This window comes from Sapajus apella, unplaced genomic scaffold (assembly GCF_009761245.1).
Source record: "Sapajus apella isolate SASKATOON/1434 unplaced genomic scaffold, GSC_monkey_1.0 scaffold46, whole genome shotgun sequence".
NCBI classification, from domain to species: Eukaryota; Metazoa; Chordata; class Mammalia; order Primates; family Cebidae; genus Sapajus; species Sapajus apella.
In genome coordinates, this window is record NW_022436986.1 from 9,413,019 (window position 1) to 9,440,213 (window position 27,195).

The following is a 27,195-nucleotide window of genomic DNA, read 5'->3' on the forward strand; positions in this document are numbered from 1 at the left end:
TACTGAATTTTTTTTTTCTTAGATTAAGAAATAAGGAAGTCACTGGTGCTTTCTACAGAATACAGAATATAGCTGAGCAACAGTGAGTAGGAAATGATTGAGAAATTTTACAAAATAAAAACTTAGTGTAAAATTACACTTCACACTATTTGTCCAAAACAGAAAATGGATACAAAACTAGCTAAATAAGATGTATACTATTTTGTTATGATTGGTATTTTTTTCATAATTATAATGGGGGGAACTAGCAAAGAAATAGATATCATGAATAAATAAAGTCTGTGATGAGATGAAAGAAAGAGAAGATGCAGTTGGAGAATTAGATTATAACACGAGGAGCATTATTTCTCTGGCTCATAAGAAAGAACCAATTATGAAAATTCAAGTATATTTGTATATTCAGAGGTAAATAGGAAAGGGTTAACTTGGCAGGCTGGGGTTGCTCCAACTTTGAACATTCAAAAGCAGGACTAGCCTTTGGCTGGCTCCTAGAAGATACCCCCTGAAACCTCCGAATATTCTGCTTGATAGGAGTGTGTTTTTATGCTTAGAGACTTTGAAAAAGCTATACCAGTCTGACCAATTAAGTTAATTCTGTTAATGAAATTTGTGGTAAAAGACCAATTATTGCTGAGGTTGAAGGTGGAGTTGGAGAAGGGATATGGCTGGAATCTGAGAGTCTGAGGTCAAATGGGAACCAGGTACCCAAGCACAGCATAGATGACAGGTTTCATCTAGTGTTGACCCATCTGTTAGAATCTGTTCTAAGGTTGCAAAATAAAGACGTAATACACATGTGCCCCTTAGGTAGCTGTCATTCTTCTTCAAAACTAGATAACCAAATCCTGCTAGATCAGCCAAATCCTATAACCATCACTCAAAAACCATTCCTAAGCATATGCAAAATTGATGATCGATTGGTGATATCATTTTACAAGAAAAACAGCACTTTAATTCAATTATATGTTGTTGTTGTTGTTGTTGAGATGGAATCTCGCTCCCAGACTGTAGTGCAGTGGCTAGATATCTGCTCACTGCAACCTCCGCCCCCTGGGTTCAAGCTTCTCCTGCTTCAGCCTCCTGAGTAGGTGGCATTACGGGTGCCCACAACCATGCCCAGTAATTTTTTGTATTTTTAGTAGAGACGGGGTTTCACCAAGTTGAGCAAGCTGGTCTTGAACTCCTGATCACAGGTAATCCACCTGCCTCAGCCTCCCAAAGTGCTGGGATTACAGGCAAGAGCCAATGCGCCCAGCCAAAAAAGAACAATTTATTTTTCAGTATGATGTTAGCTATAGGTTTGTCATAAATGGTCTTTATGGTATTGAGTAACTTCATTTTATACCTAGAGTTTTGCCTAGAGTTTTGATCACAAAGTGGTTAAATTTTGTTGCATGGGTGTTCTGTGTCTATTGAGATGATAAAATGATTTTTATCCTGCATTCTGTTAATTTGATGCATCATGTTTATTGATTTTCATATATTGAACCATCCTTGTGTCACTATGATGAATCCCACTTGATAATTGTGAATAAACAAATTATCAGATGATGCACTGTTGATTCAGCTTGATAGTATTTTGTTGAAGATTTTTGGGCATCTGTATTTATCAGGGGTGTTGTGCCTTATAGTTTATGATTTCTGTTGAGTTTTTATAAGATTTTGGTAGCAGGATAATACTGGCCTTGCAGAATGAGTTTAGACAAATTCTCTTCATTTGAACTTTTTGGAATAGTTTGAGAAGACTTGGTATTAGTTATTTAAATATTTGGTAGATTTCAGTGGTGAATCCGTCTGGTTCTAAACTTTTCTTTGAAGAAAGAGTTTTATTACTAATTCATTTCATTATTCATTATTAGCCTGCTTTTTTATTTCTTTATATTTCAATCTTGGTAAGTTGTATTTGTCCAGAAATTTATCAATTTCTTCTAGGTTTTCTGGCTGTTGTTCTTTTTGTTGAGATGGAGTCTTGCTCTTCTTACCCAGGCTAGAGTTCAGTGGCGCAGTTGTTCATAACAGTCTTTAATGATCCTTTGTGTGTCTGTGGCATCAGTTATAAGTTGGAACCATACATATTTAAGATCGCTAATCTTCTTGAGTTAAACCCTTTTCTGTTAATGTCCTTCTTTCTCCTTTTTGACTGTTGCTCGTTTAAAATCCGTTTGATATACTATATATAGCAATCTCTGCTCTTTTTTGTTTTCTGTTTACATGATAGGTCTTTTTTCATCAGTACACTTTGAGCCTATGTGTATTGTTACAAGTGTGTTGGATCTTTTGAAAACAGCAGGTGTTTGGGTCTTGTTTTTTCATTCAACCTGCCAGTTTGTGCCTTTTAAGTGGAACAATTAGAATATTTACATTCAAAGTTATGTTTATGTGTGAGGTTTTGATGCTGTTCTTGTGTTGCTAGCCTATTGTTTTGTAGACTTAATGTGTAGTTACTTCATAGGGTCTGTGGGTCTCTGGGCTATGTTCTTAACTGTTTTTTTGTGGTAGTGTCATTCTTTCATTTTCATCTTTAGAACTCCCTTAAGGACCTCTTGAAAGGCTTATCTAGTGGTAACAAATTCCCTTAGAGTTTGCTTGTCTGAAAATGATTTTATTTTTTCTTTTCTTATGAAGCTTAGTATGGCAGGGTATGAAATTCTTGATTGGAATTTCTTTTTTTAAGGAAGCTGAAAATGGATCTCCACTATCTTCTGGTCTGTAAAGTTTCCACTGAAAAGTGCTTTTTAATGTAATAGGAGTCTCTTTGTAAGTGATCTGACTCTTTAGCAGCCTTTAAGAAATTTTTCTTTATGCTGAACTTGGAAAATCTGATGAATATGTGTGCTGGGAATGGTCCTTATGTATACTAATTCATGGAAGTCCTCTGAATTGCTTCAATTTGTATGTCAGTCTCTCTAGTGTTATTGAGGAAATCCTCATGACGATATACTCTAATATGTTTTCCAAGTTACTTACTCTTCTTTTCTCTCAAGAATGTCAATGTGTTAAAAGATTGATCTCTTCATGTAATCATGTATTTCTCGGATTTTTTGTTCATTTTTTATTTTTATTTTGTAATTATCAGGCTAGGTTAATTGACAGGATTGGTATTCAAGTTCTGAGATTCTTTCCTAAAGTTGTTCTCTTCTGTTATTAATTTTTCCAACTGTAATATAAAATACCTATAATTGATTTTTAATTCCAGAAGTCCAGTTTAGTTCTTTCTTAAAAGGGCTATGTAATCTTTCAACTGTTGAATCATTTTTTTGGCTTCCTTGGATTGAGTTTTAACTTTCTTCTGAATCTCATTGAGCTTCCTTGACACTTGTATTCTGAATAGTATAACTCTAATTTCAGCCATTTCAATTTGGTTAGGAGCCATTTCTGGAGAGCTAGTGGAATAAGAAGACTGAAAAGTATGTGGAGGGGAGAAAACAGCTTTCTTTGAATCTCAGAATCCACTAAACCAATACTAAAACTTTAACCTCTGTCAATAGTTTGCTTTTATATTAAAAGTAGGTCAAATCCTAAATTGTTATACTTTCCCTAAGTTAAAAATTATCTAGATGCCATTTAAGAAAGTGTGTAGGTAGTTAACACTAGTCTATTTTGGGGGAAGAAAAACAAAGTGTATATGTTTTCCATACCAGTAACAGAATGGGAATTAATGAGGATTTAATTGCACTCACTTTCTGGTACCAAACAGTTACTTGAGTCATGCCTCCAATTAGAAGTCTCATCTTAATATGTCAGGAAATACTGAAGTTTTAGATATGTTTGCTAGAGTCCAGTGTATTTATCATGCAATCTATTTCATATCAGTTCCATATTTATAGAAGTAATAACGGTCCAAGGTAGCTGGACATAAAACCCACCAGAAAGAGTTAGGTATTATGTTCTTATATCATTTTCCTTTCTTCAGTCATTTCCAAACCTTGACTCACACAGGTGTCTACAACTTGAGCCTCTTTCTGTTTTCAATAAAATCTGGTCGATTTGTGTAGGGAGCCTCACACATTGGGCGCCAAAATGTAGGGAACCAGCCCCCACGTCACCTGTGGGTATCAAGAGTTCAGTGGCGACAAAGGGTTGAGAAAAATACAGAGTAAGAGTGCAAGGAGTGGGACCAGGAGGCCATCGCTTATTACTGAAGGCAGTGAAGGCCCCAAGCTTAGGCTCATGACAGTATTTATTGGTTACAATCACTTTGATCTATAGGGTAGGGGTGGAGTGATGGTGGGGAGAGGGTGACGTGATGGTGGAATGAATCAGTGAGCCAGAACTGGTGTGTCATTCCAGAGATTAATAACAGCGGTGGTTTGGGAGTTTCTCCCCAAGGGCCTCCTGTGGCTTTGCACGATTTATTGTCCCTGATTTCTTTTATACATAAAACCAGTTTATGTAGGCACACTGTAAACCCATTCCATTGCTCCTTCCCCCAACAAATTTGATTGTGTTGGCTTCTTCTACTACATTAACAAACCTCTAGCTACTTTAAGTAAATATGAATAATCTCATCCATATAGTAATGTTATTGCAAGAATTAAATGATATTACATAAACGTGTATCCAAGTGCCCCCCTGGAAGCTAAGAAGCCAATGAAGGTAAGCTGTTTGTATGTTTACTATCAATACTGATAACATTACAGTTGCTACAGATGCTGCTGCTGCTCTTACTACTGCTATTAGTAATTAATAAACTAGAAAATAGGAACAATGTTTGCATCCTGGCTTGGTAAGCAATGTTGAAATATTGTTTACTTTTTCTTCTTTATTCTCTAAGCCTTCCTCCTTGTATCTTTATTCTCCTCTTTTTTTCCTCAACCAATTACTTATTAATTCTAGTAAAGTACTATTCTCCTAGCTCTTTATTCAATTTACTTGCCTGCTTTACTCTGAAGCTACATTTTCATAAACTCTCAGAAAATGAGTAGAGATTATAAAGGAGGTGAGGATCTTCCATAGAAGAGAACAGCTAAATTGGTAGCACTGATGAAGGAAAACTTATAAAGACAGCAATATAAAAACTCAGCTAAAACCAGAAAGCATTGAAATAATAATTGTTATAATAATAATTATTATTAATATTTAGAGACAGTGTCATACTTTATTGTGCAGACTCGGGTGCAGTGGTATGATCATAGATCACTGCAGCAAATTATTACCAAACTGCTGGGCTCAAGCAATCCTTTCACCTTGGCCTCCTGAACGGCTGGGATTAAACGTGTGAGCCACAATACCCAGACTTGATTGTTAGGTTATTAGACAGGTACTAGATATAAATACAATTGATGAATCCATTTAAAATTGGCTTCTTTAATTAGACAAAGGAAATAAATCAATTTAATTTATTTAACTAGACCAATTAGGTGGACAAGGCACCACTAGAAGGAAAGAGAAACAAACACAAATGGGCCACCTTGTAAATGATGTATAACAACAAACTGAGAAAATATGTTTTAAAAAGTACAATTAATATGAGATAAATGAGCTAACCAATGTCAGACCCACAATAAAAAAGATCATTTTTAAGTAAATCCTGTAGTGGCAAAATGGTGTAATGCATTTTCTTCTTTTTTATTAAGTATAATTTCTATTTGATTTTTCACCAATAACTAAACATTGTTTACATAAGACAAAGATAAAACAAAGCACTCTAATGTATTAGAAAACTTTGATATTATCAGGTTTTTGTTAATAAACACCCATGAGAACCATGTCGAGGTCTTCTCAGGATGAAGAGTAGAATTGTAAAGTGTTAATTGTCATTACAGAGACTAAGAGAGGGATATAGAATTCCATTCACAGCAAGAAAAATGAGAGTAAAGCAGAAAATCGTGATTATTACCAACTGTAATCCCAAGTGAATATACAAACAATAAGCAGGCTAAACTCAATTAATTCCTATCTTTTCACAATCTCTTTAATAGATGATCATGATTTTTTTTAAATCACAATAATTCTTTTCATTCAGTTTGTTGTCATTGATAAAAAGCATGCTAGTTTATATGTAAAGAGATATAAGATTTTTAAATACTCTGATTACCTCCCAAATGAAACAGATGAAAATACTTTTATTATAATACTTTGTTATGCATATTGATAAAAATAAGTTGGAATGAATTGTGATACATTAAAGATTTACTCTGTGGTGGGCTGGGCATGGTGGCTCACACCTGCAATCCCAGCACTTTGGGAGGACGAGGCGAGAGGATCACCTGAGGTCAGGAGTTCAACACCCGACTGACCAACCAGTGAAGCCCTATCTTTAGTAAAAATACAAAAAATTAGCCAGGCATGGTGGTGTGTACCTGTAATCCCACCTACTTGGGAGGCTGAGGCAGGAGAATCGCTTGAGCCCAGGAGATGGAAGTTGCAGTGAGCTGAGATCATGCCACTGCACTTCAGCCTGGGCCACAGACAAAGACTCCATCTTAAAAAAAACCAATGATTTACCTGATGTTATTCACAATATGTTTATTAATCAAAGTTACAATTTTTTTTTTTTTTTTTTTTTTGAGACGGAGTTTCACTCATGTTACCCAGGCTGGAGTGCAATGGTGCGATCTCGGCTCACTGCAACCTCCGCCTCCTGGGTTCAGGCAATTCTCCTGCCTCAGCCTCCTGAGTAGCTGGGATTAAAGGCACGCACCACCATGCCCAGCTAATTTTTTGTATTTTTAGTAGAGACGGGGTTTCACCATGTTGACCAGGATGGTCTCGATCTCTTGACCTTGTGATCCACCCGCCTCGGCCTCCCAAAGTGCTAGGATTACAGGCTTGAGCCACCGCGCCCGGCCCAAAGTTACAATTATACTTCATTTCTTACCTTTGGATTCTCAAGTATTTTAATTCATTAATGCTTCTTTGTAAGTATTTACAGGGTGGATTTATAAGACCATATGATTGTATATTTAGAAGACCCCATCATCTCAGTTCAAAATCTCCTGAAACTTATAAGCAACTTCAGCAAAGTCTCAGGATACAAAATCAATGTACAAAACCCACAAGCATTCCTATACACCAATAACAGACTTAAAGAGAGCCAAATCAACAACTAATTGCCCTTCACAATTGCTACAAAGAGAATAAAATACCTAGGAATACAGCTAACAAAGAATGTAAAGGACCTCTTTAACGAGAAATACAAACCACTGCTAAATGAAATAAGAGAGGACACAAACAGATGGAGAAACATTCCATGTTCATGGTTAGGAAGAATCAGTATTGTGAAAATGGCCATATTACACAAAGTAATTTACAGATTCAACACTATTTCCATTGAGCTGCCAATGACCTTCTTCACAGAACTTGATAAAAACACCTTAAACTTCATATGGAACCAAAAGAGAGACCACATAGCCAAGTCAATTCTAAGCAAAAAGAACAAAGCTGGATGCATCACAGTACCTGACTTCAAACTATACTACAAGCCTATCAAAACAGTAATCAAAACAGCATGGTAGTGGTACCAAAACAGAGATACAGACCAATGGAACAGAACAGAGTCCTCGGAGGCAATACCACACATCTACAACCATCTGATCTCTGACAAACCTGACAAAAACAAGCAATGTGGAAAGGATTCCCTGTTTAACAAGTGGTGTTGGGAAAACTGGCTAGCCATGTGCAGAAAGCAGAAACTGGACCCCTTCCTGACACCTTACACTAAAATTAACTCCAGATGAATTAAAGACTTAAACATAAGACCTAACACCATAAAAAGCCTAGGAAAAAACCTAGGCAAAACCATTCAGGACATAGGCATAGGCAAGGATTTCGTGACTAAAACATCAAAAGCATTGGCAACAAAAGCCAAAATAGACAAATGGGACCTAATCAAACACCACAGCTTCTGCACAGCAAAAGAAACAATCATTAGAGTGAATCAGCAACAAACAGAATGGGAAAAAGTTTTTGCACTTTACCCATCTAACAAAGAGCTAATATTTAGAATCTACAAAGAAGTAAAACAGGTTTACAAGAAAAAAACCTAACAAGCCCATTCAAAAGTGGGCGAAGGACATGAACAGACACTTTACCAAAGAAGACATATGTGAGGCCAACAAACATATGAAAAAATGCTCATCATCACTGATCATTAGAGAAATGCAAATCAAAACTGCATTGAGATACCATCTCATGCCAGTTAGAATGCTGATCATTAAAAAATCTGGAGACAACAGATGCTGGAGAGGATGTGGAGAAAAAGGAACACTTTTACACTGTTGGTAGGGAGTGTAAATTAGTTCAACCATTGTGGAAGACAGTGTGGTGATTCCCCAAGGACCAAGAAATAGAAATTCCATTTGACCCAGCCATCCCATTACTGGATCTCTATACAAAGGATTATAAATTGTTGTATTATAAGGACACATGCACACAAATGTTTACTGCAGCACTGTTTACAATAGCAAAGACTTGGAACCAACCCAAATGCCCATCGATGAAAGACTGGACAGGGAAAATGTGGCACATATACACCAGGGAATACTATGCAGCCATAAAAAACCATGACTTTGTGTCCTTTGTAGGGACATGGATGAAGCTGGAAACTATCATTCTCAGCCAACTGACAAAAGAACAGAAAATCAAACACCTCATGTACTCACTCATAGGCGGGTGTTGAACAATGAGAACACATGGACACAGGGAGGGGAGCATCACACAGAGAGGTCTGTGGGGTGGAACTAGGGGAGAGACAGCAGGGGATGGTGCTTTGGGGAGGGATAACATAGGGAGAAATGCCAGATATAGGTGATGGGGAGGAAGGCAGAAAACCACATTGCCATGTATGTACCTATACAACAATCCTGCATGTTTTTCACGTGTACCTCAAAACCTAAAACACAATAAAATAAAATAAAGAGCATATGTAGCTAAGCATTTCTAAATATATAAAAACACAATTTTGGCTTATTTTAAATAGTGTCTGTTAGAATTCTAATTTTTACATCTAATTTATAAGAAAGTGGTGCTATTGTTGGTCATAACATTTGAAACTTTAATATTTTGATAATCATTTCTCAAAGATTTTTTACTATTTAATTTTTAATTTTTATGGAAATATAGGTATATATATTTACAGGGTACATGATATATTTTGATACAGGCATAAATATGTAAAAGTGGGCAAAGGATATGAACAGATACATTTCAAAAGAAGACATTTATGCAGCCAACAAACATAGGAAATAAAGCTCATCATCCCTGGTCATTAGAGAAATGCAAATCAAAACCACATTGAGATACCATATCACACCAGTTAGAATGGCGATCATTAAAAAATCAGGAGACAACAGATGCTGGACAGGATGTGGAGAAATAGTAACACTTTTACACTGTTGGTGGGAGTGTAAATTAGTTCAACCATTGTGGAAGACAGTGTGGTGAGTCCTCAAGGATCTAGAACTAGAAATACCATTTGACCCAGCAATCCCATTACTGGTTATATATGCAAAGGATTATAAATCATTCTATTATACAGACACATGCACACATAAGTTTATTGTGGCACTGTTCACAATAGCAAAGACTTGGAACCAACCCAAATGCCCATCAGTGACAGACTGGATAAAGAAAATGTGGCACATATGCACCATGGAATATTATGCAGCCATAAAAAGAGGATGAGCTCCTGTCCTTTGCAGGGACATGGATGAAGCTGGAAACAATCATTCTCAGCAAACTAACACAGGAACAGAAAACCAAACACTGCATGTTCTCACTCACTCATAAATGGGAGATGAACAATGAGAACACATGGACACAGGGAGGGGAATATCACACAACAGGGTGTGTCGGGGGAGTGCAGGGGCTATGGGAGGGATAGCAGGGAATGGGGGACTGGGGAGGGATCACATTAGGAGAAATATCTAATGTAAATAATGTGATGGTTGCAGCAAACCGCCATGGCACATGTATACCTATGTAAAAACCTGTACATTCTGCACATGTACCCCAGGACTTAAAGTATAATAAACACATTTTTAAAAAATACAACCATAAACAAAGCAGCTCGAGGAGCATCACTTTTATCGTATTTATAGAAAGAGCTAGAATTCACATTAATTACACTTTGTACAAATAAATTATTTGGGACAATTTGATAGGAGACAAATTTCTGTATCTACGTTAATTGTTCTACCATAGTATGATTTTGCCTGCCAGAGAATATTTGGCAATGTTTTGAGTCTGTTAGTTGTCACAAGAGAGAAACATGGTATTACCTGTCACAGGAAGGAGGGGGATTTGCAATTTATGTTTAGCATCATGCTAGTACCAATCAAAATGCTAAACATAGTATATCTGCAAACCAGCCCATCATCAAAAAGAAGTGTCTGACCCAAAAAGTCAAACTGACAATATTGAGAAATTGATTGAAGTTAAAACATGTCAACAAAACAAACATTATAAACAGAATCTAGAGTTGAGAACAGTGGAGGCTTAAGATATGTATATATGTACACACACACACACACACACCACATATATATACATATATATACATACCATATATATATATATACATATATATATACACATATATATACACCATATATATATATATATATAGTTTTAATAAAAATTTCTGAGAGAATTTATATTTTTGAGGACTGTGAAATTGGTGAGTCATGAGAGTGTCTACCAGATATTTTCATGCAAGATCAAAGTAAATAAAACATTACTCTAAAATTATGACTTTTATATAATGGGAGGATTGATTTGGAAAAAGAATGTACAGAGAAAGAAGCAGAAAATAGAGACTGGAGAGATGGGTGTGAATAGAGACAAAAACATGGCAAGAGAGTGAAGGGAAGGGTTCACCTTTCCTTTGTGTCCCATCTCTACTTCTCTAGAAGACTTTGTGGTTGTTTCAAAATCTGCCATGTGGGACCAGAACTCTGTTCTGCAGCAAGCTTGCTCAGTGCCTAGTTGTCTAAGGCAACACTTCACTTTAGATGATGGAAAACTGTCTCTTTAGTCTGAGAATCAATAGTGCCCATGCCTGAGCACCAGCTCAACTGCATAGAGCTTTAATTCTTTCCACTTTTTCTTGTGTATAGATCACCTCTTTTAGTTTATCCATTGCTAACATATATATGAAAGAAATATTTGTGAAATATCCGTATAACAATGAAAACTCCTAGGTCTTGTTTCACTTCCCACTTTTTATGAATTCATTATGTTGGCCAGGCCAACTCATATTTCATTTATACTATACATGTATAGTCCTAGTAAAAAGATTCCCAGATTCCACTCAGCACACAAGAGAGCCTCTCTGAGACTGGGATTCTACATTTAAGTGCAGCCACAAAATGTGGCATGTGGACATATTGACTACCTCACAAAACTTTTAGTGTATTCACTTACACAAAAAATCTCTTGCAGTTTCTAATGTCTGCAAACGTCAAAGTGATTTTAAAATCGCCAATTCAGTAATAGAACTTTGAACTGGACCAAAGATGAATATGTTATGAAACTAAAGCAAACATTTTTATAATTATTTGCAATTGTTTGATGTGATTGACATGATATTTAATAGTATAGACTATTAGTACTATAATACTATATTAGTACTATACTATTAATAGTATAGACTAGTAGTATAGCATATTTAATTTAATATACTACATAATACACAAATCAAATTCAAGAAGTAAGATAATTCAAATAATTCTTAGATGAGGGACAGTAGCTTTTAAATGTTTTCCTTATTCATGAAGAATTGTTTCAAAAAGCTGGCTTTGAAATATGCTCTAAAACTTATCCTAAATGTGCACAGGTACTTTCAATTGTCAAACATTCTTGAGAATTATAGAAGCAGTTTTGAAGTGAAAATCATGGCTTATTTATGCATGCAAAATTCTCTGTACTACATATTAAGTGGAAATACTGTGGGAAAAAATAACAATACCTGAAGGTTCTGTAAATAAAAGGCAAGAACATTACTAATGTTAATTGTTGTCTTAAGGGAAAACAGCTAATTTTTTAGAATATTTATAAAATGTCAGCTGTGAGTTACAGTTGAAGAGCATGAATCACGGAGTCAGGTTTTGCTTTAGGCTTTGACTTTGTCTTTTACATATTTACTCGTACATTCAACAAATAACTCTCTTGCACTGTGCTGCAAAACTGCAGTCAGACTTTCTAACTTTTTAAGCTTTCATTTAATTACATTAAAATATGGTTAATGATCTCTACCTCCAGGATGCCCATAAAGTTATATTAATGCTAAATATAAATGGACTAACTAAATAAATAAAAGATTCCTGCTTCTCTTTGGACATGTGATCAAATGCCCAAATCTTGGATTAAGAAACAGCAATAGTCTTCTTAAAAATTTGGCTCAGTATTGGAAATGGGGAAATGAAAATGATTTTACCCTAGCAGATATCTTTCAGAAGGTGAATAGCAATATAACTTTAACAGAATTAGGATCATAATTTTGGTGTGAGAAAATGTAAAAAAAAAAAAAATCAATCTCAAGTTTCCTTTTATTCTCATGAATTAGCCACTTTTCCAAATGTTCAACAACATTCAAAGATACTTTTTTTGTGGAACAACGATGAGCCCCAGCCCAGACAGGTCAGTATAGTTCCATGTTCACATTTCTCAGGCTCTGATATTGAGCATTTAAACTCCTAATCGCCACATTGTACATTTCTCTTGAGAAACATGGTGACTTTTTTTAAATGGTCAAAATTCTTTTAGGAAGAGAATAAATCATTTGAGAGGTGGAAACTGTGTCTGTTTATATTATTTTTTATTAGGAATTTTCCCAACCTCAAAGTAAATTTGATTACATGATCCCTAAAGACTATCTTTGTACACTACTGGCCCATCCATATAAGAATATAAAAAAACACCCATATACACTTATTCAATAAGAGGATACCTATCTTCACAATATTTTATAACTGAGAAGGGACACTCAATACTTCCTGGAATACAGATGTTTTCCTGAGGTAATTTATAACATTGAATATGCATAATTTAAAGATAATAAAGAGAAGAAAATTCAAAATCACCCATGATTCTACCACTAATCATTAACAAAAGTTTAGGTGTTGTCACTTGTGCCTCACATTACACTCACCACGTACTCCATCATCACCACCAAACACAACATGACAGAAATAAAGTCTCTTCCATTTTACTTGCCTATCTCTTTTATCTCCCCTGAATGCATAATTTTATAATTTTTAAATTAAATGTATATTCATGAAAAATATATAGTATTTCTTTGAATATTGATGCATCATTTTTCAGTATGTTGTAGTCACTTGATATAATATTAATTCATTTTAACTCATGTAATTTTTCATTTCTAGAAATTCCACAATATCATCATTCAATTTACCATTGATGAGATTGAACTTATTTCTATGAATTTCAATATTAAGTTCAGTTCATTCTGCAGTAAATCCTGGTGCACTAGTGGAAGCACTGCTTAATTAAATGAATGACTGTCATTTAAGGTAAAATGCAATTCTCTATACTAAATGTATGCCATTATTTCTCATACTGTCTTCTTGCAGAAAATTCTTCATTCATTGATACCCACTCAAAGAATTAGAGTATGGAAGCAGTCATTGACATTGAATCATGTCAGCATGGTAGACCTAAGTAACGACTAATCTATAGGATGATCAATGATCTATGATGTGGCCTAGAATAAAAGGCAATACCCAACTAATACTTATTAGCTGAATTGATAAAATATGTTGTCTGAAATTTTAATTTGGATTATAGATAAAATGCCTTCTTGTTGATGGCATGCTGTAAAGAAGCAAACAGAATGTAGCTGAATTATGTCAATGACAAGACATAAGAAGGAAAGTCTTCAAATCCCTATTGCTGAAGTATCTAGAGCAAGTCTTGGCTTTAAAACCACAAGTTCTAAGAACACTGAATAAGATAATAGAACGCTATGCTCCTATACAGAAAAACAGTAATAAGAAGCATATATATAGACATACCTCAGAGATATTGCAGGTTCGCTTCTAGACCACTGCAATAAAACAAATATTTCAATAAAGCAAGTCATGCAATTTTTTCAGTTTGCCAATGTATATTAAAGTCATATTTAGACTATAATATAGTCTAAGTGTACAATAACATTGTGTATAAAAATGTGCATATATTAATTAAAAATGCTTTATTGCTAATAAACGCTAATGATCACCTGAACCTTCAGTGAGTTGTACGTTTGTTTGCTGGTACAGGGTCATGCCTCAGTGATGATGGCTGCTGACTAATCAGGGTGGTTTCTGAAGCTTGGAGTAGTTGTGGTAATTTCTTAAAATAAGAAAACAATGAAGTTTGCCACAATGATTGACCCTTCCTTTCACAAAGGACTCATCTGTAGCATGTGATGATATTGATAGAAGTTTTACATACAGTAGAATTTTAAAAATTGGAGTCAGTCTTCTAAAACCCTGCTGTGGCTTCCTCAACTAAGTTTATGTGTCATTCTTAATTTTTTGTTGTCTTCAACAATGTTCACAGCATCTTCACCAGAAGTAGATTTCATCTCAAGAAACTCTTACTTTGCTCTTGCATAAGAAACAACTTCTCATTCCTTACAATTTTATCCTAAGATTGCAACAATTCAGTAACATCTTCATGCTCCCATTTAAATTATATTTTTCTTTTTATTTCCACTGTGTCTGAAGTTACTTGCCCACTGAAGTCTTGTACCACTCAAAGTCACCCATGAGGTTGGAACCAGCTTCTTCCAGACCTCTGTTAATGTTGCCCCATCTCATGAACCATGAATTCTATTTTCAGAGCACACACAGAATAGATTTAGCATAATCCTTAAAGGATTTAGGATTTTTCGAATGATAAATGAACACTGGTTTTTACTTAAAGTTGCCGGCTTCATCGGACCTTAACAGGAGAGTGAGTCAGCTTGTCCTTTCAGGTTTTGAAGCCAAGCTTTGACTTCTCTTCTTTTGTTATGAAAATCCTAGATGACATCTTTTTTCAACAGAAGGCTGTCATGTCTACATTAAAAATCTCTTGGCTGGGTGCATGGTTCACACCTGATATCCCAGCACTTTGGGAAGCCAAGGCAGGAGGATTGCTTGAGCCTAGGAGATCAAAACAAGCCTGGGCAATATAGCAAGACCTCACCTCTACAAAAAATTTAAAAATTACCTAAGCATGGTGGCACAGGCCTGTAATCCCAGCTACTCTGGAGGCTGAGGTGGAAGGATTACTTAATCCCAAGAGGTGGAGGCTGCAGTGAGCAGAGGTCATACCCACTGCACTTCAGCCCAAGCAATAGGGTGAGATCCTGTCTCAAAAACATAAAAAAAGAAAAGAAAAAAAGTAAATCTGCACTTGCTGCTTCTCCTTGTCGTTTTATGTTATGGTGATGATTTCTTTCTTTAAACCTTGTGACCCAGCTTCTGCTAACTTCAAACTTTTCTTCTGTATTTTCCTCACCTCTTTCGGCCTTCATAGAATGGAAGAGAGTGAGATCCTTTGTCTGAATTAGGCTTTGGCTTAAAGGAATGCCAGTGGCTGGTTTGGTCGTCCATCCAGACTACTAAAAATTTCTCCATATCCGCAATAAGGCTGCTTTGCTATCTTATCATTCATGTGTTCACTGGAGTAGCAATTTTAATTTCCTTCAAAGACTTTCCTTTGCATTAAAAACTTGGCTGTTTCATTCAAGAAGCCTAGATTTCAATCTAATTTGACTTTTTACATGCCTTCTTCACTAAGCTTAAACATTTTTGCTTTTCATTTAAAATAATAGACGTTTGACTCTACCTTTCACTTGAACACTTGGAGGCCATTGCAGAGTTATTAATTGAACTAATTTTAATATTGTTGCGTCTCAGGCAAGAAGGCCCAAAGAAAAAGAGGGTATTGGGGAAAAAGTCTTTCAGTGGAGCCGTCAGGACACACACATTTATCAGTTAATTTTGCCATCACATATGGATGGAAATCGCTCGTTGCACCCAAAACAATTACAACAGTAAAATCAAAAATCACCAAACACAGATCACCAAAAGAGGTATAATAATAATAAAGTTTGAAAGAGTACAAGTGAGCACATGCTGATGGAAAAACGGCATGCAGAGAGTAGCCCCGCACAAGGTTATCACAAATTTTCAATTTGTAAAAAACATATTATCTGTGAAATACAATAAAGCGAAGTGCAGTAAAACCAGGTATGCTTGTGATACACTTTCATGCATTGTTAATAGTGTGTTTCTATGAAACTATCCATGGTGAGCTGAATATAAGTTGAAGTTATCAGTAAACAAACTACATGCTAAGGCAGGCTTTCTGGAAAATACTGGTTGCCCTTTTGTAAGATAGTGCAAGATTTATTTATCAAAATGATTAAAGGAGGCTTTGCTTTCTGGCTAATAAAAGATTTTAGGAATAATCAACTCGGGTGGAAACGATGGCTTCCCCAAGGTACTAATAATATGATTTTACAATGACATAAGATAATTTAGAAGCTTTTCTGAATTACTAAAGCCAAGCCAATTTCACTGTTAGAAAGTTTTTCCTTATTTTGAGATGGACTCTGTCTCCCTATCACCATTTCTACATCTTTTTCTCTTAGAAAGTTTCCTAAACTCTACGTTTTACTACATGCACCCCAAAACCAACTCTGTATATTCCTTAGACATTTTCATGGGAATATAGATTTCTGCCTCTTTTGCTTATAGAAGTAAGGCTAAGTAAAATGATGGTATGCTTTAAGGAAAAAAAAAAAAAAAGCAAATTTACTCAGCACAAATACGGTCAATGTTGAAGAGATTTTGAAATTGTTCCCAAATACAATTTAGATTCCTGAGTTCACTGACATTGTTGTCAATGTTAAATTACATGGAAAGAATTATAAAAACTTGATAAAATTTCCCCATTTGGTAGGCCTGTCTCTTCCTGTTGCTATTATTGCAGAAGTGTACACAAAGTATTTCCTAAGTTTAGAAGAATCAAACAAGGCTTCACTAAACTTAGTGAATTTGTTAATAAATGACAAGTGGGGGTGATTTGGGGTATTCCATACACCTGGATATCTGGCTTGGAAGGGTGATATATTTCATGAAATCAAATATTCCTAATTTTCTACACGAGATCTCAGCAAAAATAAAAATAAAAATAAAAAGACTTCTTGGCTACTCTCATGTTTCCATTCTTAAATCTTTTTTTACCCACATCTGCCTTGGATTTGTCTCCCTCTTCCAGGAGCCCTATCCTGAAAATGAAGAAATTAACTTTCCACTTAGCTGCAATGTCTCTACTGAGACATTATTTAGTATTTCCCGTATAGTATTAATTTCTCCTCTGTGTAGAGTTCTTACCTGTATCTCCAGGACTTATTATAGCAAAATACAGTATACTATATCATAACAATCGAAACCTTGGGTAATGATTTCCTTTCTTCTATGGACACCAGGACAAACCAGCTGCACTCTCTTTAAAGTTCTGAGGTTTGCTTCTACAGCAGATTTACCCAGGCTTTAGAACTATTTATTTAAATTTATTATCTTTTAATTTAACTTTTAGGTTAGGGGTACATGTGAAGGTTTATTATATAGGTAAACTTGTGTCCTGGGATTTTGTTGTATAGATCGTTTCATCACCCAGGTACTAAGCCTAGTACCCATTAGTTATTTTCCCTCATCTCCCTCCTCTCACCATCCACGCTCTAATAGGCCCCGTTTTCTGTTGTTCCTCTCTGTGTGTCCATATAGAGCTTTTTTTTTTCAGTCAGATTTAGTTAGATTCACAAAAACTATTTTGGCCATTTTCTATTTCAAGGCATGTGTGTGTACACACACACACACACACACATACATACATACACACACAATATTAGAAGTACTCAATGCATAGATCTTTTGCTCAGTCCTTTTAACATTTAAAACAATAGGTAACAGTAAATATTGTGTAATTGAAGCTTCTCAAACATAGGCAGGATCTCTGTAGTTACTGAATTTTAGTGGCTTAACATCCATCCATGTACAGGCACACAAAGTCATTTCTTATGAATAAACATTACTGGGAAAGTAACCGGGCTGTGGATGATACCCATTCGTGCATCCACTCAGTTATCAAGCTTGACAGAGAATGCCATCTTCAATGCATAGATTTCAAGATTAGCCTGGGAGTTCACACTGAAGTTTGCAAGAAGGGAAAAGACCATGGAAGAGTTAAGAAGAGTCTCATTATCCCAGACCTGTAATTGCTGTAATTGTCTATATTGCATTTGCTATAACTCAGTCACATCATAGTTCTCATCTGCAAGGAAGATTGAAGATGGGCAGCTATCCAGTAACAACTCTCTGCTGTGGAAGGGGGTGCACCTATTTCTGATGGCTAGCTATGTCTGCTAGAGTGTTCAATCAGCTATTCCCGGGTTGTGATTGGGGCTGAGTAAAGTTCAAGTTATCACAAACGTTTTATTTCCAGAACTATTATTATATGTTATTCAAAGTGTTTTATGGTCTCTAAATATTTAAATGCAAGTGATGATGCATAAAATGGTGGAAAAGCAAAGATAATTCCATACTATATCCTGCTATTCTACATAGCATCTAGTTCTAACATACTTTAAACATATTTGACTTAAACCTGAGTAGCTAACCTGATTAAATCCATGTATGTGCCAGTTGCTTATACAAATTGGTGTGTTCTGAATTGCAAAATAAGAAGATGCCTCAAAAATCGTATTCTGAATGTACACTTTTATCACAAAGTGAGAACTTTGCCACAAATAGCCACATGGTATATTTTCTATGGCCAACTTAGTTTTCATACTAAGCCAATGATTTCATTATTTTACATACATAAAAGTACCCATCTACAATAAAAATAGTTTTTGTTTAATCCTTTTTAAACCTGTTTACCACAACAGATAATTTTATGGCTGCTAATAGGCATAGCTATATGTCAAAGAAATATTTATCTAATTACTTGAGAACACATTAACATACAATTATTAATATATTAATACTAATCACATTTTACCTACTAAAAATACAATTATGTTAATAGAATGTTAAACTTGTTCACATGATAACGTAACCCCACAAATGCAAGGTGTTGATTTGTTAATAAATTATTTATTTCAATGCGTACTTCTTTATTGAAGCAATGTAGGTAAAACTGATAGGAAAATCTCATCTACTACATGATAAAGATGACAGATTGCCCTATGAATCTGATTTATAAGAACTAACAAAATACGGCAACCTTGAGGAGAGGGTAAAAAAAAAAAATTGAAATGCAAGATAGTCTAACTTTGAGAGACTCTAGGTCATCCTTTCCTGAAATTCATGGCTTGTTTCCTTCCAAATCTAATACTAGTTAGATATGACTAAGTATTTTCTCCAAGTTAAATATATACATCAAGTAATAGGTGCAGTGACCTATAAAGACCTTTAAAAGTAAGATCTAAAATCCCATGCTGTTTCTGTGGGAAAGATAAAGACGTGCATACAGACTATGAGGCTACACAGGAAGGGCATAGATTTTTCCTTTCTTCTATAGTCATGTTAGTTTATTAAAAGAAAAAAATGAGGAACATGACTTCCCTTTGACCATTTTCTTCTTGGGTTCTATGTCTATCGTTAAAATGAACCCTTCTGACCATGTGTCTCACATAGCATTTTATTCATAACAACAGTTTTCACAAGCTTACAGGTTAAAGTGTGATAACCAATGCCTTCTTACGAATCTTACCTTTCGTGGGTGTATCACAATTTATTTAAACAACACATGGCGATAGATATAGAATTGGTTTGTTGGCTTGTTTATTTTGTTAATATAAGCCATTTTCAGTTAAACATGCTTGCATGAAAACCTTCGTGTGGCTGTTTGGTTTGTTTGCACGTTTAAATACCACTTTTCATTGACTCTGGACCATGAATAATATTAACACTTGTAATTTTGTAACACCATTGCTCCAAAAATTAGTTTTGTTGCAACTTCCACAGAAGCCATAGTGATTTTCCTTTTGTCATTAGTTCTTGATTGAAAATCCTGGGTGGATAAAGCTGCTTGATGGGGCTGAGGTCGCAAGCACCACCTGCACTGCCAAATGTTCTGAGAAAGCTTCCATTTTAGCTTCTGTGGTTGGGAACCAGCTCTGCTTTCCACCAAGACTTGTACGATGGGAAATTCCCCAAGTATTCCAAGATAATTTAGATGGTTCACAAAGGAAAAGTCATTTAAAAGATATTAAATTTTCTTGCCTCTGATAAATTAATGTTTATGTTCATGTTTGATTTTTGGAAAGAGCTTTTAAATGATTGTATGTGGTCAAATTTATCCATTTTTAAAATCATTGATTTTACATTCAAAAGACTTATCTGTTATCAGAGAAATATTTACCAAAGTTTAATTTTAGGTATAATTTTATTTTTTTAATATATTTTTATTAGACTATCTAAAATACTTCAGTTTGTGAATAGTTTTGTAGCACTTCAGAGTGATCTCTTTAAAGTTGAAGTTTTTGAGTCTTTTCAAAACAGTGTTAATCTTGCTTGGAATAAGAGTTCAATGTTGAAATAATATCATATATAAAATATTATGTCCTACTTTGTTTCACTGAACTTCATATCAACGTATTATTGAATTTCATTAGAAATATGTTATAAACTAAGTACAGAAAGATGTTTATTATTTTATGTGATACAAGAACCCTAAATTAGTTTAAAATTTCCTTATTACTGCTCATTTAGAATATTACCAATAGTTTATCACTAAAGACACTGCTATAGTTTGATGACAGATAATGCATGATAAAATTTAATTTTGACGTTATTTGTACTTTACAGTTGAGATGAGAAAATAAATGCATATAAAATTTAATAACATATCCAAAATGAATAAAAAATAAATGGCCAACTAAAGATTTCAGTTTCTCTCTCTCTCTCTACATATATACGTATATACATACACACACACATAAACATTGACACATAAAGATAGATATTTAATAGTCTGTTCCCTATTCAAATCCTTGTTCTGTATTTGAATTTTTTAAAAAAAATTTGTTAGTACATGTTGCTAATATACTTCCAGTAAAGTAGTGCTGTTTGTGTTCATTAAGATGAAATTGCTCAATATGCCCCCTTCTTCCTTATTGATATTATGGAAGTTTTCATTCTTGGTAATTTACAACTCCAAATAACATGTTTCTCCATTTCATTTTAACATCTCATAAACTACTAGGTTTAAACTTATGAAATTGAGGCCAGGCGTGGTGGCTTATACCTGTAATCCCAGCACTTTGGGAGGCCAAGGTAAACGGATCACCTGAGGTCGATAGTTTGAGACAGCCTGACCAACATGGAGAAACCCTGTCTTACTAAAAATACAAAATTAGCCAAGCATGGTGGCACATGCCTGTAATCCCAGCTACACAAGAGGTTGAGACAGGAGAATCACAGAGGTGGAGGTTGCAGTAAGCTGAGATCACCCCATTGCACTCCAGCCTGGGCAACAAGAGTGAAATTCCATCTCAAAAAAAGAAAAAAAAAATTGCTAATCTACACTAATTGGACTTACAGTGTTGGCAATGTTATATGCTTCAACATGCAAGTTAAATTTTTTTTTAGTTTTTAGTGTTTTTAAATCTCCTGTGACTTTTCCACTTAAGTTCTTTTTTTCTGTAATTGCCTTAGTATTTTTCTTATCAGTTTGTATGAGCTCTGCACCTACCGGTACATTAACTCTTTTGAACTAATAAATAATTTGATGAACAGAAGCAGGAATTACAAAATAACACATAATACTAAAATTGTCAATGTAATAGATTAATATTTTGAAGTAATTTTCATATTATCTAGAGAGATAAATTACAGAAACACACATATAGATATTTATATTAAATTGTTAAGGAAAATTGAGATAATTAAAAACTTTGCTTTTTAAATGACAGCACTAGTTAAATGAAAGAACATGGAAATTCTATGTAGAGGGCAGTATATTCAGTTTATTATTCTTTAGTATTAATATCCAAACTTACACAAATTTCAGTGCTAAATTGAAACACTTGAATTAGTAACATCTTTTACACTATCTGTTTAAACTCAGAGGTAACAACCAAGTTTCCACGGGATGAGAAAAAAAAAAAAGAAAAGGGAGGAAAAATATATCTGGTCTACAATCATTATTTAGGAAGGATTATATATTTTTTTAAACTTTAAGCCCATATGGAAAGAACCTAAAATTAAGGTAAAATATTTTAAAGTGTATATTTATATATTCACAAATAATCATTAAAAATTGTATATATATTCAAAAATGAATAATGAAGTTTTTCTCATTAATAATCAATAATTTCTACAGATATCATCCTCAACCAACTCAAAATACATTTATTGTGTATATTTATTTTTGGTAGTCAGTAAAAGTTTTTGTCATGGTTTTTTTCAACTCATACAAAAAACAATGAATGAAATGGTTTCTGTGAACTACAGTTGTGCAGAAGATTATTACTGATCTCAATTTTATTTTTTGAGACAGAGTCTCACTCTGTCAGACAGGCTAGGATGTAGTGGCACAATCTCAGCTCAGTGTAACCTCCACCTCCTGGTTCAAGCGATTCTCATGCCTCAGCCTCCTGAGAGTTGGGCTCGTGGGCGCGTGCCACTACTCCCAGTTAATTTTTGTATTTTTAGTAGAGACGGGGTGCCACCATGTTTGCCAGACTGGTCTTGAGCTCCTGACCTCAAATGATCCACCTGCCTCAGCCCTCCGAAGTGCTGGGATTACAGGCATGAGTCACCGGGACCTACTCTCATCTCAATAATTAAAATACTTCAGTATATGCTTTGTATGTTTTATAAATATCAATCCTCAAAATCACATTCAAATTTTATTACCTTTAGTGTTAGCTAAAAGAAGTCTTTGAAGTTGCTAAAGGACAAATAGTTAAAGTCTAGTGTCTTTGTAAGGTATTAACTTGACCAGGCTAACCTACATCTACAATTCTTTTTCTTGCATGTTTCTGTTAGGAGAAATTTTTATGGAGGGCAGAAATGATGTGGCAGCCATTTAGTAGCTCACCCCTTTCCTGCTGGCTCACATTTTTGGCAAAAGTCAGTTGTAGAGCCTTCCTCTGGAGTCTTTTCTTCTGACTCCGGGGCCAGATGTATGGGTTAAGCTTTGTGAAAGTGGTCCTGGATTTTGTAGGATATCCATGTCATCAGGGTAGAAGCAACAAGAAAAGTTGTAGGTTTCAGTTCATACTCAAAAGCCTTAGCTCATGCCTGTGGGTTTTAGATTGTTACGGTTCTGCTTTCCTTTTTTAACTTTGACTGATGCAGACACGAAATGATCAAAGAGTGAATGCCAATATCCATATCACAGTAGTGCTATCAGCTCAAAATCGAACCAATATTTGAAACTTTGTTTCACGACATGAAAGTTCTCTCTGTACCACCAGCATGCTGACTACGTGAAAGTGCTTGGAGAAATTGTGAGATATTACATAAATTTAGATTTTTATCATTATTATCCACATTATTCCTCTTAAGCTTTGCCTAGTGAATAAGTACAGCATGCTTTCAAGTGCAAACTTTATTAGAGGTACATGTAATGTCAGGTTCATGACTACACCAATTGTCATACACAGGTTCTGGTTCTAGTTCATGCTGAGTTCTGAAGGGAGTGGGCAGATGAGAGGATAGTTGAAAGAGCACTCGCATGATCACAGGCATGTGAAATGTAATTTTATTCAGCAGCTCTCTCATCAGCAGCTCACTCACACTAGTTCTCTCATGCTGTCCGCCTTGCCTCAGCTGCTTAGCCTGGCAGCTCCCACACACAGCTGCTAGGCCAGCTCTCCCTTGCCTTCAGGGTCAGCAGCTTAAGTCTTTCTCTTTCTGAGACCCAGCAAGCTGAGCTGTGTCCTGGCTCCCCCTGTCCATCTGCAAAGACAAACAGCTCTGACTCTCTCTCTTTCTCTGTGTACAAGCACATCTGTACAGTGTCAGCAGGGCAATTATATCTTTTACAGACAATAGTGCCATAGAGCCAAATGATGAGCCTTCCCATGGCTATGTTTACATTATACATGGAATTGTGCACCTGCACTCCTAACTCGCTGAGTCATTCTGGCCCAGATGTCCACCTCAGCCTATTTCTTGACCAAAACACAGCCATGTTCCTTACACTTATACTAATATTAAACATTAAAAGTTGATTACAAATGATACATGTTTTTATTAGGCTTTGAAAAACACCCTCAAAGGAATTAGCTAGATTCTGTTACTTACTGAACAAGAAATAGCTAACAAAGTAAAAAAGTCAACTAACCTTTTAATAGAACCCACTGGTTAAACAGGGAATCCCCAATGTATTTATTCCCCTTTAATCTTGACATCTGCTATATAGCTCTCAGCTACCAATTATTGCTGTCATTTGTGCTGTAACTTATCACAGTGAGTATACATATACAAATGTGTATGCATGTATATGTAGTGCTTTTTGACAATACATTAATTCATGTCCAATAGTTTGCTATTTAAAGCCACCCTGTCTGCCCCTAGTCTCTACCCACCAATATGTTTGCTGTGGCTAAAATAAAATTTACACAATATGATTCAACTAAATGTGTAAATGAACTACACATATTTAAAATATACTCTGTCAGAATATCCTCTGGATTCTCTAAGGTATCCATACATACTCCTATCTCACAGGGATTTCAAAAAGAGAAATGATGATTGATTATCTCAAACTATTAAGGGCCTAAAGTTCACAGTTACAAAGAGCCAAATTGGCATCTAAGCTTTCTGACATCAGGTCCATAACATTTTTGAATTATTACTAGATATCAAGTCTTCTATAAATGACTATGATAGAATAATCCTCCTTCTCGCTGGCAAGATGTGCATGTCCTAATTTCTGGAATATGGGAATATATGTTATATCCTACAGCAAAAGGAACACTGCAGATGGCATTAAGATTACAGGCCTTGAGATGGGAAGATTTTTCTTGTCTACCTGGTGGACCCAATCTAATCACATAAGTAATTAGAGTGATAAGAAGTACTCAATCCACCATAGATGGTTTTGAAGATGGAGAAAGGAAGCCACAAATCCAGGAACGCAGGCAGACCCAACAAGCTTTAAGAGGCAAAAAAACTATATTATCCCCTAAACCCTCAAAAATGGTTTTACCAGCACTTGATTTGACTGCCTACTGGGCTTCATGTTAGCTCAGTGCACTCTATGTTGAACTTTTGACCAAAATAACTGTAAGATAGTAATTTTTTATTGTTTTAAGTCACTAAGTTTGTGGTAATCTGTTACAGAGGCAATAGAAAATTAACACAATGGCTTATGCCAGTTAGTTCTCAAACAAATCAGGTAGCATTATTATACTTATTTTACAGTAGAGAAAAATTAGTCTCGTAATGATTAAGTGAACTAAAATCACCTGGTTAGTGAGAGATGAGCAGAAGTTAAACTCCACGTTTGTCTCAGTATGAAAATGACAATGTTTAGTAGGTTTAGCCTAAAGCTGCCTCCTTACATATTTTAACTTTGGCCTAAAGGTTTTTCTGAACATGTGAACCAGAATAAGCGGTGATGTAAGAAGACTGTAGCCCACACTTGTGCCAATCACCGAGTTTTGGCCAATCAAATGTAGCCAACTGTTTAAACTATGTTCAAGTAAGACAAATACTGTGCTATAACCAATCCAGTTGTTTCTGTACCTCATTTTCTTTTTCTGTACCTCACGTTACGTTTTCTGTTCATAAATCTTCTTTCACCACGTGGCTGCATTGGAGTCTCTGAGCCTATTCTGACTCGGAAGACTGTGCAATTCGCAAATTGTTGCTCAAATAAACTCTTTTAAATTTAATTCGGCTGAAGTTTTTCTTTTGTCCACAATTTATGAGACACATTTTAAAACAACATGCATTGGATAAAGTTTTAGAAGGAAAGAATAAATAGGAAACTGGCAGAGATTTATAATTATATGAGATGTCTGATAAATTTCCAGAATTAATAACATACAAATTCTTAATTAAAACAAAATGCCAATTCTTAAGCAGAATAAAAAGGCACATGTTCAGTAATAGACATCATAATAAAACTATTTTTAAAAGCAGAAAATTAATAAAAAATTGTAGATGTCATAAAGGAATATTTAGTAGCTAGATAATAGACTTCTTATCAGCAACAACAGCAAGAAAGTATTAAACTTAATTGTCTAAAGAATTGAAGAAAGAAAGTCAAATCAAACTAAAACAATCCCAGGGGCTTAGAATTCTCAATCCAGCTAAAGCATCATTCAAGATTAAGAGCAAACTAAAGATAATTACAGACGGTTAAAGACAAAGAAAATACAGAGTAATTTTGTGGTTGAAAATAAGCTGATATTGAGGTACAAGCAAAAGGACACGGGATACAAGAAGAGAATATTAATAGTTGAGGTACTTAAGATTTTTATACCCTAGTGAGATTAGAACTGATGATTATCACTATATATAGCATTTGTGGGTTTTGTTTGTATTTTGTTTGTTTGCTTGCTTTTTATAAGTTAAGGTAACTTCTAAGTATAAAAACATCCTGTGATCTTCCAGACTAGGGAAGTAAATGTAAAAGGGTTAGTGGGAGGGAGAATTAAGCAATAGCTTTGCATCAATACAGTAAAGAAATGAGAATAAAAGTAAAGAAACAAAAAGAATAAGAACACTTACCAAATAAAAAAATCAAAATAATTTGCTAAACTCAAAATTATGTGAAGATACTAGAGAAAGATGAACTGATCTCCTGTATCTAAGCAGCTAAAAACGACCTATAAAATAAAAATTACTATTACAAGTTGAGATTAAAAGAAATAATACATAATATCCATTTTTAGAAAAGAAAGATAAGGCCTGGTGCAGTGCCTCACACCTGCAATCCTAACACTTTGGGAAGCTGAGGCAAGAGTATTGCTTGAGGTCAGGAGTTCAAGACCAGCCTGGGCAACGTAGCAAGACTCTATTGCTATGAAAAAATAAAAATAATTAGCCAGGCACAGTGGTGTGTGCCTGTATTCCCAGTTACTTGGAAGGCTGAGGCAGGAGGATCACTTGTTACCGGAAGTTTGAGGCTGTAAGGAGCTATGATTGTACCATTGCATCCCAGCCTGGGTGATAGAGCAAGATCCTGTTAAATAAGTAAATAAATAAATAAAATAATATTAAAAAGAAAAAG

General features: G+C 35.0%; 1 long non-coding RNA gene across 1 annotated transcript; it reads left to right on the plus strand.

Annotated features, from left to right (window-relative positions):
- The first annotated feature begins 406 nt into the window (after window positions 1-406).
- LOC116524907 lies at window positions 407-25,556 on the plus strand. The gene is made up of 4 exons (XR_004257520.1): window positions 407-419; window positions 2,751-2,757; window positions 5,748-5,755; window positions 25,492-25,556. It is a non-coding gene; the product is annotated as an uncharacterized LOC116524907 (long non-coding RNA).
- The last annotated feature ends 1,639 nt before the right edge of the window (window positions 25,557-27,195 follow it).